Source organism: Scophthalmus maximus, chromosome 2 (genome assembly GCF_022379125.1).
Source record: "Scophthalmus maximus strain ysfricsl-2021 chromosome 2, ASM2237912v1, whole genome shotgun sequence".
Classification (NCBI taxonomy): Eukaryota; Metazoa; Chordata; class Actinopteri; order Pleuronectiformes; family Scophthalmidae; genus Scophthalmus; species Scophthalmus maximus.
The window spans coordinates 28875928-28893748 of NC_061516.1; the positions used below are offsets into that span (position 1 = coordinate 28875928).

The window sequence follows — 17821 nt, forward strand, 5'->3', positions numbered from 1 at the left end:
TGCTCTGTAAGAGAGATTCGAAGGTTGTTATTGTCACAGTCCTGCGACCAAAGATGGCCCGGGACGAAAATCAGACTGTCACAATGTGACTACTGCAATGACACAGATACATCTACTAACAAACCAATAAGACTTTATGATGCATGGAATGACGCACGGTGTCCACGTTCTACTCCTCCTCCTTCTCTTCTTTGGATGTTTTTGTCATACACATAAACACCACTATTTCATCTTTGCTTAGTTTAGCTGTTTATCATTTCAGCAGGGCAGAGGGAGGACGCACGAGCTGATGACGTCTTATTCTTGTGTAATGACTTGTGTATGGTTCAGTGTTATCATCGTACACTCTACATACATCAAATTTGGTGACGTCCCCAAGTTAATTCCATCCATGTCGCACAGTTTGGCTTTCGATACTCCATATTCCATTGAGACAGTGCGTGGATAATGTGTAAAATAATCCATTATAACATGTTACTCCATCCCAGGTTGCACAAAATATTTACACATATTGCAGACGAGCAGACTGAGTTAATCCTGTGAACATGCTGTTAGCCCCTGTGTAATCTGCCCAGCAGCGTCCTAAAGCACATTTCTCTCTCTGCAATTCTGTCGTATGAACAGGAAAAGTGTCTCAGAAACTTTGTATGTGCTTGTTTTTGTGAAAGACCAGCACACGGTGAACTCTTATCTTTGTGACAGCCATCTTGTTATAGTTTCCGTACCTCAATTTTCTTCCTGTCATTCGTTAATAATATTTCTGTCTTTATGTCCGCTACCCTACCTCAATCTGTCTGTCATTATTCTCCCTTCCTTTCTTCATCTTTGCAGAACATTTATCCAAAGAAAAGTCGTCAGGGAGCAGCCGCTCATGAAAGATAAGACTTTGATAACGTTACCTTTCTTGGAAAATCCACCTCACTCCTATGAAGCCTTCAGGTGTCTTTAAAGTCCAGTGTGTAGGATTTGGGGGGAAATCAATCAGCAAAAATGGAATATAGTATTTATTTATAGGGTATTATCACGTGAATCTAAGAATTATCATTTTTCGTTTTCATTACCTTAAAATAAGCCCTAAATCTGGAGTAGGTCCTCTTCATGTGACAAACCACCGTGACAAAACCCATCGATGTGTGAACTATTTTGAAGTAGGCCTGCAACTAACGATTCATTTCATAATTGATTAATCTGTTGATTATTTTCTCGGCTAATTGATTAGTTGTTTGGTCCATAAATTGTCATTGCATGGTGAAAAATGTCCATCGTGTTTCCCAAACCTCAAGATGAAGTGGTTTTTTTTCAAAGATATTGAGTTACCTGTCATAGAGGAGCAAAGAAACCAGAAAATATTCACATTTAAGAAGTTGAATTCTTAGAATATGGACTTTTTTTCATAAAAAGTACTTGAACCGATTAATCGATTATCAAAATAGTTGGCGATTCATTTAGTAATCAATTAATTGATTAACTGTTGCAGCTCTATTTATGAAACTTGCGCTATCTTGGTTTTTAAGCAACCACATATAGGAGCAGTGGGTGGGTGTAACTGAGCTTGTCCACTTTGTCCACCCAGTGCCGTCTAATGAGAGTCGCGACAACTCCATTCACTCCAATGGACCATTTTCTGTCTGAAGCCAGCATTTTGGACTTCCGTTGTCGCGACTCTCATTAGATGGCTCTGTGTCCAACGACACCTGCAACCATGCACCAATTGGCTGGTACCAGCTGTCAATCAGGCTGTATCCACACTCCAATGCATACGGTGCTTTATCATCTATTTTACTCTAACTGTATAAACAATTTTAAAAAATGAAAATCATGCCGTATTGGACACTTGAAATTACAGATTTGAGAGCATAAACTCCTCACGAAAATGTTTACTGACGTTATAAATCTAGTGAGAAGTATCTCATAGACTTCTATATAAACAGATGTCTTTTTGCAACCAGTGAGTTGCCCTCTGCTGGTGATACCAGAGAATACAGGCTTAAGGCACTTACATTGGCCATTGGTAAAGACCCTGTGACTTTACATATAGTCTATGGTCCTCTTCCATGAAGTCTGCCATGTTGTGCGCTCATGTTTCTACAGGAGCCCAGAAGGGACACAAGGCCTTTCACTTTTTTATGTTAACTATCGGCCTCTGTTAGTTCTCCTACAAGCTTTGAAGGGGATGGAGAGGCGAGGGGTATTCAACAACTTCACTGCTCAATGCTAAATGCTACACACTGAACCTCAAAGTCTTCTTAAATTAGGAAAACCCTTTACCCTACCTAAATCCAGAAACCTTTAAAACACAAAGGATGAAGCACAGTGATAAACTGAGGACAGAAGCATGTTCCAGTTGCATAGATGTAAAATATAAGTTAAGTTCCAGGTTCATGTGGATTAGAAACAAACAAAATGATGCTGTCCAAGTGACATTTATAACCCAATATAAGAAAAATCATCTTTTCATATCCAACCCTTTGCTAAATGAGTCTTTTTCTCAAAGGGTTTCTTTGCCAGGATTTATCTGATTTTCCACCTGAAGGCTACATTTATTGAGTGTGTCAGAGGAGCGGGGCTGCTGATCTTGCCCCCTTTCAGCATTTTACATCATGATGAATCAGACGTTCAGGATGAACTGGCCTGTGATACTGGATCAGCAGGAAGACTCAGACGGTACATAAGTACATAATAGTCACCCCATGGACGCCATTTATTAGGATTTAATGAGTTATCTCAGAGAAGGACCTTTGATGCACCAGCACAGACATATCAAAAAAAGATTCGTAAGGCCAAATGTGACCCTTGCTTAACCCACATCCACCCACCTTCTTCTGATAATCCCCTGCAAGATGCACTGTAGACTCCTGCATACATTTTTCATCCAAGAATCATTTGATGTCTTTTTTGATGTGTGGGATCATAAGAATGAGACAGAGATGCAGCGATAAGTTAAGATCAAGTGCGCTTTATTTTTCACGGCCTGAACTAAATAGGACAAAAGGCAAAAAGAAGAAGAAAAAACACCCAGAGAGCTGTAGATTCTGATAAGGTCGGTGTCGTGGTGATAGGATGTGATCATGATGACACTGGTGGTAATGAACACAATAAAAACAGCTGTGGTGAATACGATCAATATTTTTCAATTGGCGTGCTCGTGGGTTAGCCTGTGTGGTATTGAGAAGAAACCAGAGTATAGTCTGAGCAAAAAGAGCAGGATAGCGAGAGAGAGAGATGGATGGGCCAGAGATGAGTCTGGACAGGTTCTGTATATATATTCGATTTTACCTTTTTAAACTCCATGGCTGCATTTGTATTTTTTACATTTTGACATTATTGACTGAGACTGACACAGGAGCAAGCTGTTGTCCTACTGTGTCTGACGGTCAAACAAAATAGGCTTGATTTTAAAATGATTAAAACGTCCCTGTTTTAATGTCTTTTTGATATTCAGTATTTTATTTTTTTTATCCTTCATCTTTTCTCCCTTGCTGGACAGCCTATTGTAATGTTTTATTCAAATTACAAATCCTCATCCCTGGTGAACTCAATATTGCCCTTCTCCCTCTCCACAAAATGTTGACACTGATAGATATTATATAGAAGTCCTTTATACTGTAAGACAAATTGAAACTGACAAAGACTTGAACAACATTCTGTGAGAAGTTAAAAATACCAACTCAAAAAATGTTCCATTTCCTGGAAAGCACCGGCGGGTAATCAACAACAAATGATTTTACGAGACTTCTGTGTCTCACTGGTGTGTTTGTGATAACCAAGTGGTATCTTGGGCAGCCTCCTCAAATCCTACATATGGAATTTGTACAGTAGCCCTGCGGTTCATATTTGCCTTGTCATTAATAATGTTGGCCCAACACTGGAGGATAACTGGGCAGATTTTGGTTCCTTCTTATTCCCGAGTCAAGGCTTATTGGTCCAAATGATCCCGTAGTGTGAGGGGTTTACACGCACAATGATACAGACAGGAGGGGAGTCTTCCTGATTAACTTGAGATCCTGTAGTGTGAAACTAACAGAGATGGAATATTGAGCAGAAAACCTCAACAGCAAATGAGAGTGAGCTGATGTCACCAACTGGATACAATATTGTACGGCATCTACACAGCATTGGAAGATCAGTGACTGTATGAAGTATTAATATATAGCATAAATATTTCTGACGTTCACAGTTTCACTGTCCCCTCCACCTGTGTACATAAAACAACAATGTTAGCTTGCACTAGCCCCACTTAAGACTTACAATACAATTTTATTTCCAACTCATTTTTAGCTCACACTGCAAAATGTTTAAGCCATGATGATTTCATCTTCTGATTCATGATAGCTTGTGTTTAACATATTTAGTTTTTGGTTGTAAAGCAGACAACACACAAGTGCAATTAGCATATGACAACGGTGCGCCTCCTTGTTTGTTTTGCCCTGAAGTCACATCACATAAGTTTTTTCTGCGATCCCAAGTCTCTGGAATCAACACTACAAAATGTATATGAATGCCAAATGCGTGGTCCTGCACGCTTTGAAAAAGATTTGAAAGAGTTCTAGAGTTCTAGCTTTCACCATGCCCAGCCACACCAAGGCAGGTTGCAATAATGTCAGAGCCTTTGAGAAGGTGGTGTATTGGGAGAAGGTATGCAATGTAGGATAAAAAATTTTAATAAAGAAAGTAGAAAATGTCCAGGTATAAGCTGATGGTTGCAGAGCATGGCTCATTGTCATGGCATCCATAGTTTGCTTCCTGCCAATGATCTGCCAGAATGATAAACCTCTCTCTCCCCTTGACTGTCCATCACCAATTTTCCAATTAAGTTGAAAAAGTGCCATAAAAATCAATCTAAAAAAACCAAAACAGAACCAACCAATAGTGTGAAGAAGAAAGACAAATCATTTAAAGGTTTGTCTGATGGGACGACGGCTGAAAGCCATGCAATGGAAATGAGGCCTAAAACATCTTTGTGTGACTTTCCACTGCTGCTATTCAATGAAATTTAAAAGCCGAAACCAATGGTGTGATGGAACAAAAGGGATGCAGATGAATGGCTTTTACGCACTCAACAGTTTGTGGCAATGAAAGAAACACTTAGAAAGAATACTGGAGCACTAACACCCTCTCTCTGCCTCACATTTGTACCCCATATTATCAGAATTCCTCACTCTCCACCATTACATTTCAGGCCTGTCTAACAGCAGAGCTTTTGGGTTGGGTGGAAATAAAATGCACTCAACTTGCCCATTTCCTTTTTCAGCTGTTATTCGCCCAACACGATGGAGTGGAGGATATGTTCAACTCAATAGCCATTGCATTGCATTCATTTATTCACTTTGAAACAGCCTTGTTAGCATTTGCAGTTTAGAGATTTGATTATGACTCAACCAATAACCAATCACATCCAAACCCTTTTTCAATCAGAGCTGTGCAGTTAGGTAGTTGGGGAGTTAGGTATACTTTATGTATTCTAACAGAGCAGCAGTCACTTGTGGAAATACACGCTATCATTGTTAAATGTTGGCCAACGCCCAACTAGAATGGCCAACGCCCAACAGACCCCCTATGAAACCACATTTAAATCTGCTTGATCCAGTTTTATTTGGCTCTGCATCGAATTCCCCTTAATATGCGTGATTTCTTCATTAAGATCCATGTACTATTCCCAGGGAAATTAGTGAAATTTAAAAAAAAACAATCACACAATGTAATTATTGGTTTCGCCTCTTGGTCTCTGCTCCGTGCCAAAATCCACCAAGTTTCAGGGCAATCTGTCCAGTTTTAGTTTTTTTACATAATCCTGCTGACAAAAAAATAAACAAATAACTAAACAGACAAAGGTGAAAACATAACCTCCTTGGCAGAATTAATAACAGATGACAAGGTGCCCCGAAAATTGGAAATTAATGCTATCGATGAGCCAGAGTCAACGATTTCAATACAATGTAAAAATAAATGTACTCATAACGAGAAATGTGCTTAACCCACCAGACAAATAATTGAGCCAATCAAAACCTATATATATATACTGAAGACTGTAGATGTGTTTCCCTCCACTGTTTTTTTTTACATTTTCAGAATACCACATGAGGCATGTGACCTGAACATCCACTGAAGCGTCCGCTTCAATGAAGGGGATGAAAAGTTGAGGCAGACAAAAACATGAAATCTGTGTGGAGCAACGAGGAGACTGTAACCGTCCAGAAATTAATCCATGGAACCAATCCAAGTGGCATCTTTTGCCATCACGAAATAATGTGTGCAGCTCTCCAAACATAGGCAAAGAACTGACAGGCAAAACACACTCACGCACGTCATTCGTGGCTCTACTTGTCCTTGTTCTATTTACTGACAGGTGTCAGCCCTTTGGTCCGTCTGTCACATATCACTCAATGAATGGACCCCACGTGTTTGTGTCAGTACAGTTTGTCAGGCAAATGGATATTATCAGGTTGTATTACGTTTCTAAAAGAGTCACTGTGCTGTGTTGCAGTGTGTGTGTGAGTTGCAGTGTGTGTGTGAGTTGCAGTGTGTGTGTGTGTGTGTGTGTGTGTGTGTGTGTGTGTGTGTGTGTGTGTGTGTGATTTGCACTATGATTAGTACCATGTGTAATTAGTCATTTACTTTTGAGCCGGCAAAAACTAGTATTAGCATTGTCAGTATAATCACACCTCTGCCTTGTGTGTATACGCTGCGCTATTAATGAGTAGATTAGCTGTTGCACTGGGTAGAGTAGTAATTGCAATATACAAAATCTGTTCATATTAGGGAGAACGACAATGTGTTCACTCTGGCCTGGCCCAGGTTGGGATGGAGAATTGTGATATCGATGACAGAGGAAATTGATTTGAGTATAAATGGTCAGGCTCATGGTTCTAAGTGACGACATACAGTACAGTAGTGACTGACTTTGCTCTCGAATGTTATGCATTTTATATGATAGCACTAGTCAGACTTGTTACATTTCATTGCAATGAGAATGAGGGAAAGCTGAGATACAGGCCACTGATATCAAACTGTGAATTTGTGTTTCGCCAACAGATGTTTTTTGGGGGGATTTTCCATTTCAGTACTTTCTCCAATGCAGTTAAAATAACAATAGTGAGATTGCAGATTGCTGGATGGAAGTATAGTTTGCGTGCATGCATTGGTTTGCATTTATGTCAGAACAACAGAAAAGTCAGCGAGCAGAGACTTGAAGCTAACTCCAACACCAGTCACTTTTTGCTTTTGTCACCTGATCATTGCATGTTAATGTAAGTGCAGAATCATTTGACAAGTCTGCCAACAACTTCTGGTGTGGAAAAAATGTTCCATTCTAAGTTGTTGGACAAGCACCATAGTGATTCTTTTGCAACAAAACCCCAATTTGGCTCCTCATTCATTCTGTTGGAACAATGCTGGGAGAGTATAGACTTGTTAAGCCTGGTTTGGTCTGCTGATTATTGGCCAGTGACAGAGTTATAATTTATTTGGAAACGCAGAAAGATTGTCATATGCTGCGTAAATACTGTGTAAGAAAAACCTCACTTCAACTGCATCTGTCTCACTTGTCAGTAACACGGCCTTGTCTATACAGTGGATGTATCCCAATCTATTTTTACCCTGTACACAGTTCTGAATACACACTGATTTCCAAAGTATATTTTGTTGAATTATCGTAGCCTTAATGAAACATCCCCGCTTCTTTTATGTGAAGAGCTCAGGCAATCAGCAGATGAGACCGAGATCTTCCACACTGATAGAGATGCAATATTATCAAATCAATCTGATGGATTCAGTTAAAAATATCCTGCTTGGCTTTTCATGTCAAACTTACAGACTTGGAGTCTTTTTTTATAAATGAATTTACATACTTTTTTGAAATATAGATTCCTGACAGGGGTTTTAACTGACAAATTTCTGTGCTGTCATTGTTCCAAGTGCAATCCCTGTCATGAGAGTGATTCTGAACAGGAAATGTGCTACATTTATCAAAATGTATTAAGAATTTGAAATTATTTGTCGTCGCTGGCTCCTTAGCTCCTCATATATCAGTGGTGGTAGCTGATCCATCTGTTTCCCCACTGATTTGTAGCTCCTTAAAGCACTGAACGCTGGTCTGGGATCAGTGTCAATGTGGGATTTGGTGCAAGGCCAAGGTGTGGTAGGATTAATGTGTGAGAGTGTGTGTGTGTGTGTGCTTGTGCGTGTCTGTGTCTGTGTCTGTGTGATGATTAGCCGCATGATTCTCTGGAACCAGCACTGGAGCAGGATTACTGCTGACTCACCAGGGAGCTCTTGTGTGTGTGTGTGTGTGTGTGTGTGTGTGTGTGTGTGTGTGTGTCTGTGTGTCTGTGTGTGTCTGTGTGTGTACAGTAGTTTGCTGTATTTGCTTGCCACAGGGTGGTGAGAAGTATGTGGCAGGATGTGTGCTTTCTAACCAGCCTGTGTTTAACCTGATCCTAATTCTGTCTTGCACCTGAACATGAATACTTTTCTTGCTCCCTGAGGACTCCAGCTTAATCCTGCAGTGCCATGCACACAGCCAAACACACATACTCACTCACTGCTATTGTTTCTTTCCAGGCTTCTGCAAAACTTTTGAGTGATGTCAGTTCTAACTATAGACATCAGTTCGTCAGACCCTCTTGCAATGGGATGTGTTAGAGTGGTGCCCTTGCTCGGAGTGTATCTTATGATGCATTCACCCTGAAAAAATCAGTCCACAGACAGACAGACACATAAACATCAGCCAAAGTACTCAAAGCTGCCTCTGTGATAGTTCCTGCTACAGTAGGGGTCTTCAGGACCACAATTTGCCATGATCTCACACACACACACAGACACACACACACACACACACAATACCAGCCATGCTGTTGCGGCTGCTAAATATACTTGGCTGAATTCTGTGCGGCAGCAGTCTTGCCATGCTGGATGCCGTTAGGAGCCGTAATTATGTGCCAGATAGAGAATTAGGAGTGTTAACCAAGCAGCAGTGCAAACAACAACAGACTGACACAACACCGCCACTCAGTGCCCAATGTTAGCGGAATACTGGTGTATTTGAGCTTGATTATTTTATTGGCCCCTCCCTACAAGGGTACCTCCTCTGGTTGGCCCGAAAGTCAACCCTCACAATGCATGCCAAAGCTAAACCTTGTCCTTATTTCAACTTAAACCAAAAACATTTAATTAAACCTAAATCATACTAATGATTATTTTAGCCTCAATTTTAAAATTGCAAAAAATAATTTATTGTTCCAAAATTCAATCCAAAGCTGCACAATAAGTATTAAATGTGCTCAGGCAAACTAGTTGCCCTTTGCTGACAAGACTGACAAGATTAAGCCACTGCTGGTAGAAAGAAAACCCCCCCACACCTGGCGCGGCAGGAGACTTTGGTCAGAGGATTGGCCCACTTCAGCCTGCTTTGGCCTGGGTTGGGAGCTCTCTGACGACTCCTTGAATAGGAGCAGAACGGAGGTGGATTTGCCTCCCACAAGCCCATCATCTGCGCTGCCTAATATGACGGCTGTGTTTGTGTACGTGCGTTCCTGTGTACATGTACTGTGCGTCTACACACTTTGCTATGTCTCATGAGCTGCGTGACGCCGGGGTTTGATGTGAACGGAGGAAGCATGGTGGCCCAGGAGTCCTGCATGCTTATTGACATGCATGCAGGTGTGAGTCCAACGCTGTGCCCTTTCTCTCTCTCTCTTCTCCCTCTACCTCGAATGAACTGTTGACATGAGCAAAATATGTATTGATAGTATAATGTTTGACGGAAAATGTAGTTTTTAGACAATTTATGTATGTGATACTCGGCTAATTAAATATTTGCAGCATTGTTGTGGAAAATAACCATCCATGGATACCCAGTGTATGAACCTTTATTGAACAATTAATAGTGTGATATTAATACCAGTTAGCTGTTTTATGCTGTGGCTGACTGTTGTGCATTATACTGTCAGGATTATTATATTTTAAGTGGAGCATGTACTTGGTATATAAACACAGACGTATAGATACTCACCCTGCCAAGAATAGGCCTTACACAGCTACAGCGTGTAAAGCGTGTCTTCACACCGCTCAGACGGACTCACACTTCACATGCACATTATGCTCCTCATGCCGCAATGCAAGCTGGCGCTATGGTTGAATGGATTCATGATTTGAGACCTGTCTTTGAAGTCCGCTGAGGCAGGGAATGGGAAGTGATGGATTTATGTGTCATGACATGCTTTACTGGCACACTGCCCTTCTCAGTCACCCCGGCTCATCTCTGGCGTGCACTGCACATTTTAATCCTATTTATTCAAAGCTGACAACCTTGTATGATTCCCACATCTCCACTTGGTCTTTGTCTCTCTTGATTCTCCTTTTTTTTTCTGTCTCCGTTTGTAGGTTGTATTTACTTCTCTGCCTCTGTCTGCCGCGTGCGTCTTCATCCTCCTCTCACTTTCTCCCTCATCTGTCTCTCCACTCCATAGCTCCTGGCAAAGATCTTGTTCAGCCTCTACTCCCTGGCGGTGTGCTAGCTGTCTAAACAGGACAACTATGATGTTGGCCTGTGTGCCCTCACCTCTCCGCTCTGCTGTGCCAGAAAGAAGCTGTGCTCTTCTCACAGTGCGCCTGATGAAGAGGTCAGTCTCTCTATTCTGCATGTAATGGGGGTTTGAACGGTTGCAACAGGCACATTACAGCCTTTATCAATATGCATAAGGGGAATAAAGGTTGTCACTACTAAAATAAGGTTGAGATTTACTTGCGCAGTGAAAATAAAGCAGACTTTGATTATTTAATACTTGTCATCATACTTGTTTATGATGTGAAAACATGCTGACAGAGGTCAGGCTTTAACCGACGGGGCAGGTTTTGTTCCTGTGTTCCATTCCTGGCTTTGTGTACCAGTTTAATTAAAGCTGTTACGTGTATGTTTCCCACTATCTAGGAAAAAAGGGAGCACTCCAGAGGTCGAAAACAGCAGAATATTCATCTTTTGGGTTTATGTTATTTACAGTCAATGAGCTGACAAATCTGCAAATGCGTTTGGCAAGAAGCCTGTATTTATTCATTTAAAAAAAAAAACTGTGACTCAACAGCAGTTGTTCTCCAACTTTTATGTTTTAATAGCTCTCAAAACTCTCAGAAAAAACACTGGCTGTCATACTGTCCTGCCCCGCCTCAGACAGAACTGATGGTTTGTGGGAGTTTTTAGGAGTTTCCCTATGGACACATACTTATTGGCAATTTCCACCACAGTTTAAAGAAAATAGTGTAATATTTGTTTAATTTACCATTAGAACACTTCTTACCAAGTGAAGAAGCAACAGCCCTACACTAAGCTGCTTCTTATTTACCATAGCATTAATGGCTTAAACATACAAGTATGTAAAATCAAAATCATGTCACAGCAAGCAATTCAAATGATGTGCTTTAAAGGGTTACATATATATTTGTATACGACCCTGCATTGTTTTGTCCCAACTATGTTCTGCTGTTGCCATGTGTGATGGGCAGGGTTCCTTCAAATTAATGACAGGCCTCCGTGTTTGTCAAGTCGGTCTGAACATCAGCTTACAGTGGAAGCGAACAAAAATTGAAACCACCACCACCATCACTTCTATAGGCATGTAGCGCTGGCCGACAAGGAGTTTTCATTCCACTACTTTCTGGAGAACTTCACTATAATTTCTAATACCTCTCAAAGACAGCTTTATCCTGTTCTTGTTACATACTGAATATCCCAAGAATTTGGTCTGGGCCATTGTGGAATGCAACAACAGCACAATCAACAGCCTGTGTTTGAGAAATGACGTAGGTAATGTTTAGGCCTGAGGGGCATGCCCAGACATCCTGCCACGGAAACAGAGTACAGCTGCGTTTATCCATGATCTTATTCTTTTGGTCACAACCCAAATTGTGTTGCCAGCGGTGAGAGATAAACCGATAAATTGAGAGTCAGTCGCATTCAGACTCAGCGCTTTCCTCACCACAGTAATCCACAGAACATGTGCATGGCTGCAGGAAAAGCAAAAGGCTGATCTCATGCTCCGTCTTCCCTCCACTCATCCCCAAGATTCGTGAACTTCTTTTAATGCAAACACTGTCTGTGAAGGCAATTCACCATTCACGGCATGAACGTAAAATCTACCTGTCCTCAATTTAAAGGTGCCGACTGTCATCTTTTACTCAGCTTTAAATTCAGCTGCAAAGTGCTCCACAGCACACGGATTGTTACAGCCTGACAAACCCAGCAGGGCCACCATATCAGCGGGGGGCAGAGATTAGTGCCAGGATGTTCCTTTTTTCTTCGCGGTATATACCATCTTTTAGGGCCTCAAGAGTGCAGGACACTCTACAATGATATGCGGGTATCGAGTGGAAGTAAAACAGTATGTTTCAGTGCCCTCCCCCAAAATCAGACTGGGAGCGACAATAATATCTGCGGGCTAAAAGGCTAATCAGCACTGTCTTCTTTCTGACTCATGCTTAGGCACACTTTGGCGCACTAGCTGAAGTTTGGCATGCAGCAAAAGTGTCAAGGGCAGTCAGTCTGTACGAGACCTGGCATCAGCAGCGAGTCAAGTCTGTACACGTTTGCAGTGCTGAACGGTCTCAGAAGCGTGCATATGCAACTAAGCCCTAAGGGAAAACCCAATTCAGTCACTCACCACCTGTACTGCTTAGAGCTAAACATTGTCACACAGTAAGTGTAATGGTCATGATCTATGGCTCTCATTTAATTCGGTAAAGTAGGCAGGAGAGGGTGAGAGGTGTTGTCGACGTCGGGCATAGGGCTATTTCCTGAAGGCAGTACATACAACTGTAAACTCCGGCAAAATTGACAAAAAATACCAGTAACAAGATTCAGCACTGAAATCAGGACACTCTACATTTCAAATCCCAAACTGAATTTGTGACTAGACGTAGCCTTGTCAGAGCCACGTTACAACTGAGAATGCACTCGACCTTCTGTTAAGGACACAGCTTTGCCTCCAGTTACACAAGGACCAGATGGCTTGGAACAGCCTCCGAACTTCCTACTTCCTCCTCATCCATAAAATCCATCCCGTGTCATTGGAAATGTTCGGCTTCTCATGTCAAAACACTGTGTGCGCTTATGTATTTTCATGCCATCCAAATTAATCTGTGGTGCTCTGTGTTCTATCTAACAGCAGTGGGTTATAGGTCATTCTTCTATCTTTCTATTTTGCCTCGACCCCACTGGCTTAGCTAACTGTGTCATTCAGATTGCATGCCCGGTTTTGTGGGCAATTGACACCAGCAGAATACAAAATCCCCTCGTACGTGAACTTATATTCTGATCACTTGCGTGCGAGACTCTTTACAACAGGACTACCATCCCATCTCTCTGCTTCTGCATGTCCTCCAGGCTCTGTTCGGAAAGTGGCCCACCTCTACACACACACACACACACACACACAAGCATACACACCTGCAGACACAATAATTCTCACGCACTCGTGCAGGGAGCTGATGAGATAGTGACTGTAGATGAAGGCTGAGCACCAGGAAAATGTGTGTCTAACACCCCAGAGGGGATCTGTCTGTGATCAAAAATGCAACAAAGAGGGGATAAAACTTGAAACAGTAAAAGGCCTCCTCATTTTGTACCTTTTTCTACAGGTTTTTTCGGGGTTAGGGGGTGCATTGTAAGCCGTTCGCTGATAAAAGTTACCAGCCATCCCCTTTCTCCCGTCTTTACCCCAAAATGTCGCCGTTGTTCAAAAACCTATTAGCCTGAATTTCAAAGTATTACTAGTCATGCAAGCTGCTGTCAACTCTCTCTTCGTGTGCTGCTGCTGATGGCTGAGTGGTCTAGGACAAGCTTGCATGGGAATAGCAGACAGTTGCTGTGACTGCTTTAGCTGGGAGGTGAACCCAAGCTGTGCTGTCATCTCTCTTTTAGTGCCCTGTCCGTCTACTCCGCCAAATGCAAATATAGGTGAACCAGCAGCCTTAAATTTGCTGTATCTGCACTGACCACTCCCATGGTCCTACAAACAAACCGGGCAAAGATCAGACATTGAGAAGCAAAATTATTTTTGACTCTGCACTTGTCTCTCTGTCCTCAGAAACCGCCAGTGGCTCTGAAGGACATGGACGTTGCCAAGCAGACTTGTACTGACCTGCCGCCGTTCTGTGGGATCAGCCAGGACGTGTTCCCTGCGGTGGAAACACCGATTATACATTAATGCAAGGTAGGTTGATCTAGGTCAGCATCTGAAATCAGCATTCCTGCAGAGAACTAGTGTTTTGTTTTGCCCTGACAGTCTGCCAGTGTTATTTCCATTTTCTGCTAAATATAAGAGGGTGAATCCTCTTCTGACTGGGTAGATGGAAAATGAAACAGTAGAGTTGCACTAGTTAATTTTCCCCCGGAGGTTGACCTGAGATCTGTCAGCATCTATTAATATTCATAGTAGCACTAAAAAATACACATAAACACCTCTTACCATTGCAGAATATGGAAAGCTCAGCACTGTTAGACAACTCTTAGACGCCAACCCCTGTCTCTGCATCTGCTGTCTAACATTTGTTTTTTATCTTTTTGCCTGTTTTCTACACGGTTGTTTCTCAAGCTTGCAAAACACTGCACACTGAGGACTATGTCTGAATGCTCATGTGCCTATAGTGTGTTTTAATAAAGGTAGGTGATAGAGGAATGACCGGAGCCCTGTGCATTAGCACATGCAGAGCACACACAGGCTAAATTATTTATGCAGCTGTTATATTGTGTTTTTCATCTCTGCTTCGTTCCTCATCTCTCCATGGCGTGAAAAGCAGATGGCATATTTAGAGGTGGCAGTCATGTGTGCAGATGGATGGATGGATGGATGGATGGATGGATGGATGGCATAGTCTCTCAGTCCACACATTTTTGTCTTATTATCACTCACCAAATGTACCACCTCCTCATCCGTCACATTACTGGTGTGTATTTCTGTTTTTGCACTCGCTCCTTGGAGTTTGTTTGACGGCATGCAGTTTTTTTGTGTGTGTGTGATTACGTCTGTATACATTTGTGCAGATGTGTGCTTATTTGTGTGTGTGTGCGTGCGTTCGCTCACTCAGACAAAGGCCTACTCAGCCAGAGTCCATTGGCTGGGTAGGAGCGCGTGCAGCGTAGTAATGAGGGCGTCATTAGTTTGGCTGGGAGACTCCTCTGCTATTAGCTAATGGATTCTCAGCCATCTGCTCTGACAGACTCCACTGGTTACTCATTTCCACCTTGATCAGAATACAGTACTGGAGCTGTCTTTCCTCTTTCTGTTCGGAGGCTCGGGGAGTGGCTGGACCCCTCCCGCCGTGAGGTTCAACTCCTCCTGTGTGTCTGGCCGCTCTAAGGCATCTGCCAATCTGTCTCTCTGGTCCTTTTTGTACCTCAGTCAGCATCTGTACCATTTTTGTTTTCACCACAGTGCACATTTTCTCTTTGGTTTGTTTGTCAGCCAGTAGTTTGGGCCCTTTGCGCATACAGCATCGCAGAAGTTACCCCAATAAATAGGACTATAACCCAGTGAACTGTTTCAAACTCACGCGGCCATGGCTACAATGTTGTCTCTGTTGTCCCCATTTCACCATTCCATGGAAAACGGCAATCGTAAATTTTAAAAGGCAACACCAATATGAAATGCAGTGTGGTGGCCAAATAATTGCCACAGTCACCATTAGAATGGCATTAAAAGCCAAGATTTCTGTCTGAGGGTAAACAACAAGTTCTTGGAAAAGACAATGTGTGACCTATCTTGTCAGCTTCACTGGGAGCTGACCTCTTTCTTCCACTCAGGCTCAGAAATAGGTTGTGGGCCTATTGCTTGTGGGTCTCAACAGGACATAAGCTGTAATAGATTTTAAACAGACTGGCTCCCAAGGCTAGAGAATAAACTTGCCACCGGGGATCCTTTTAGAAAATGTGTATGAATCAGATCTGTTTACCTGCTGTGTGCCACTTTGACTATTCTTCGTCATTCTCTCTATAGCATATAGCTCTGCTTCTCAACTTAAAGTCACTCGTCACGTTTTTTTGAAAATGTCACTAAACATAACCATTTTCCATCAGCTTGGCTGAACTGAATGAGTCATCTTCAACAGAATGTCAAACAAAACAGTTTCTTTTAAAGCTGAGGGACCTTTGAGCACTAGAGGGCAGAAATGAAAGAATCTCGATGTCATCACATTAATGTCAGCTCCTGAACCGGGATGAGATACACAATATGAGAGATCATTAACATGTGTTGGATTTCATCCATATGGACTAGGAAGCCACAAAAATGAGGGCAATTTGTCAAATCTTTAAACTCATTTCTATTTCAAGGTTATGCAGATTTTTTTTTTTAATTATTACATATACTGCAGTCAGCCACCAAACTTCACCTGTGGGAGCTGTCATGTCATCCATCTTCATTTACAGTTTATGGGTACTTCCAGCAAAAATCACATCATTATCTTTTGACGTTTTTTTAGTAAAACTAATATGCAAAAAGTACAAATCCCAATATCTGTCAAAATAATTGCATGATGTTTGTTTTTTTGCATATCATTTGCCCTAATACGTGCTGCCACAATTACTCTAATGTCTCTTTATTGTGCACTGTGTTCTACTGTATTTGTTTGCTTGTATTTACATACAAAGCCGATATAGAAAAACTTCAAAAAAAAGTTCAATTACATTTTTAGCGACAATCAAAATTCACTGCTGCAGAATTCTTGTCTTGTACCTGGTGTACCAGTTTTTTAAAAAGCATCTTTGTTCAGCTCTTCCGGGAAATATAGCTTATTTAAATATTATGAAAGGTCACAGCTAGACAGAGGAACAGTGTTAGACAGTACAAATCATTACACCATGCACATACACATTCAATATTGATCTGCATCCACTCTGCCATTCAGATTGGCTGTAGATTACAAATCTGTCATTAGCTCAGTGCAAGTGCCTGTTTGACAAATAGTCTCTGTTTGCTTCTATCTGCAGATTTCACCTCCTTGTTTCTCTTGTACACTTTCCATCCATTTCTCATTTACTATGGATATCACAACATCCCTCCCCAAGGGGCCCATCCAAGAAATTACACATTATCACCCTTTGCCTTGACACAGACGTGTTGGAGCATTTATCACACCTATCAGGATGCGTCGTCAACATATGATCGCATCCGCTGTCTCTGGAGGGGCTGCAGCTCATCCAGCACACACACACACACACACACACACACATGTTGACAAAAAAACATATATATATGTCAACTCTTGACACTCATCTCTTTCAAAAATCAAAAAAAAATCTCTCTATCTCTCAGGCACACACTAACAAACACACACGCACAAACACACTCAACCTAGTTGCAAATCTTCTCTCTTTTATAGTTTTCTCTTCCTACGGGTTCAGAATGGCTCCCTTCGGAACAGTATCACCCTATCCTGTTTAATTGAGTGTATCTCATCATCTGCAGTGGGCCTTCCCCCTCTAATCAGTTTTAAAAGCTTCTTTGCTTTTGTATCACCCTTTACGCTCAAATGGTGGCTACTGTAGCACTATTGTGTGTGTGTGTGTGTGTGTGTGTGTGTGTGTGTGTGTGTGTGTGTGTGTGTGTGTGTGTGTGTGTGTGTGTGTGTAAGTGTGGGGTGGTGTGGGCCAAGTCAGTAGGAATTTGGGGGGCATATTAATTATGTTTTACGTATAATCTCCTAAATCTAAGAATCTAGTTTTTGTTAGCTTAGAATGAACCCCTTAATAACTATAGCAGGTCCTCTTCCACGGAGCCCACCTTCGCCAACATGTTTCTTCAGGAACTCAGAATGGGCAAACTGAACGCCGGCT

General features: G+C 41.8%; 1 long non-coding RNA gene across 2 annotated transcripts in view; it reads left to right on the plus strand.

Annotated features, from left to right (window-relative positions):
• Nucleotides 1-17821, plus strand: part of LOC124849821 — a 137671-nt gene that overhangs the window by 76786 nt on the left and 43064 nt on the right. For both annotated transcript variants that reach the window (XR_007030395.1, XR_007030396.1), the window contains exons 14-15: nt 10467-10619; nt 14076-14201. This is a non-coding gene — a long non-coding RNA (uncharacterized LOC124849821). The remainder of the gene's footprint in view (nt 1-10466; nt 10620-14075; nt 14202-17821) is intronic.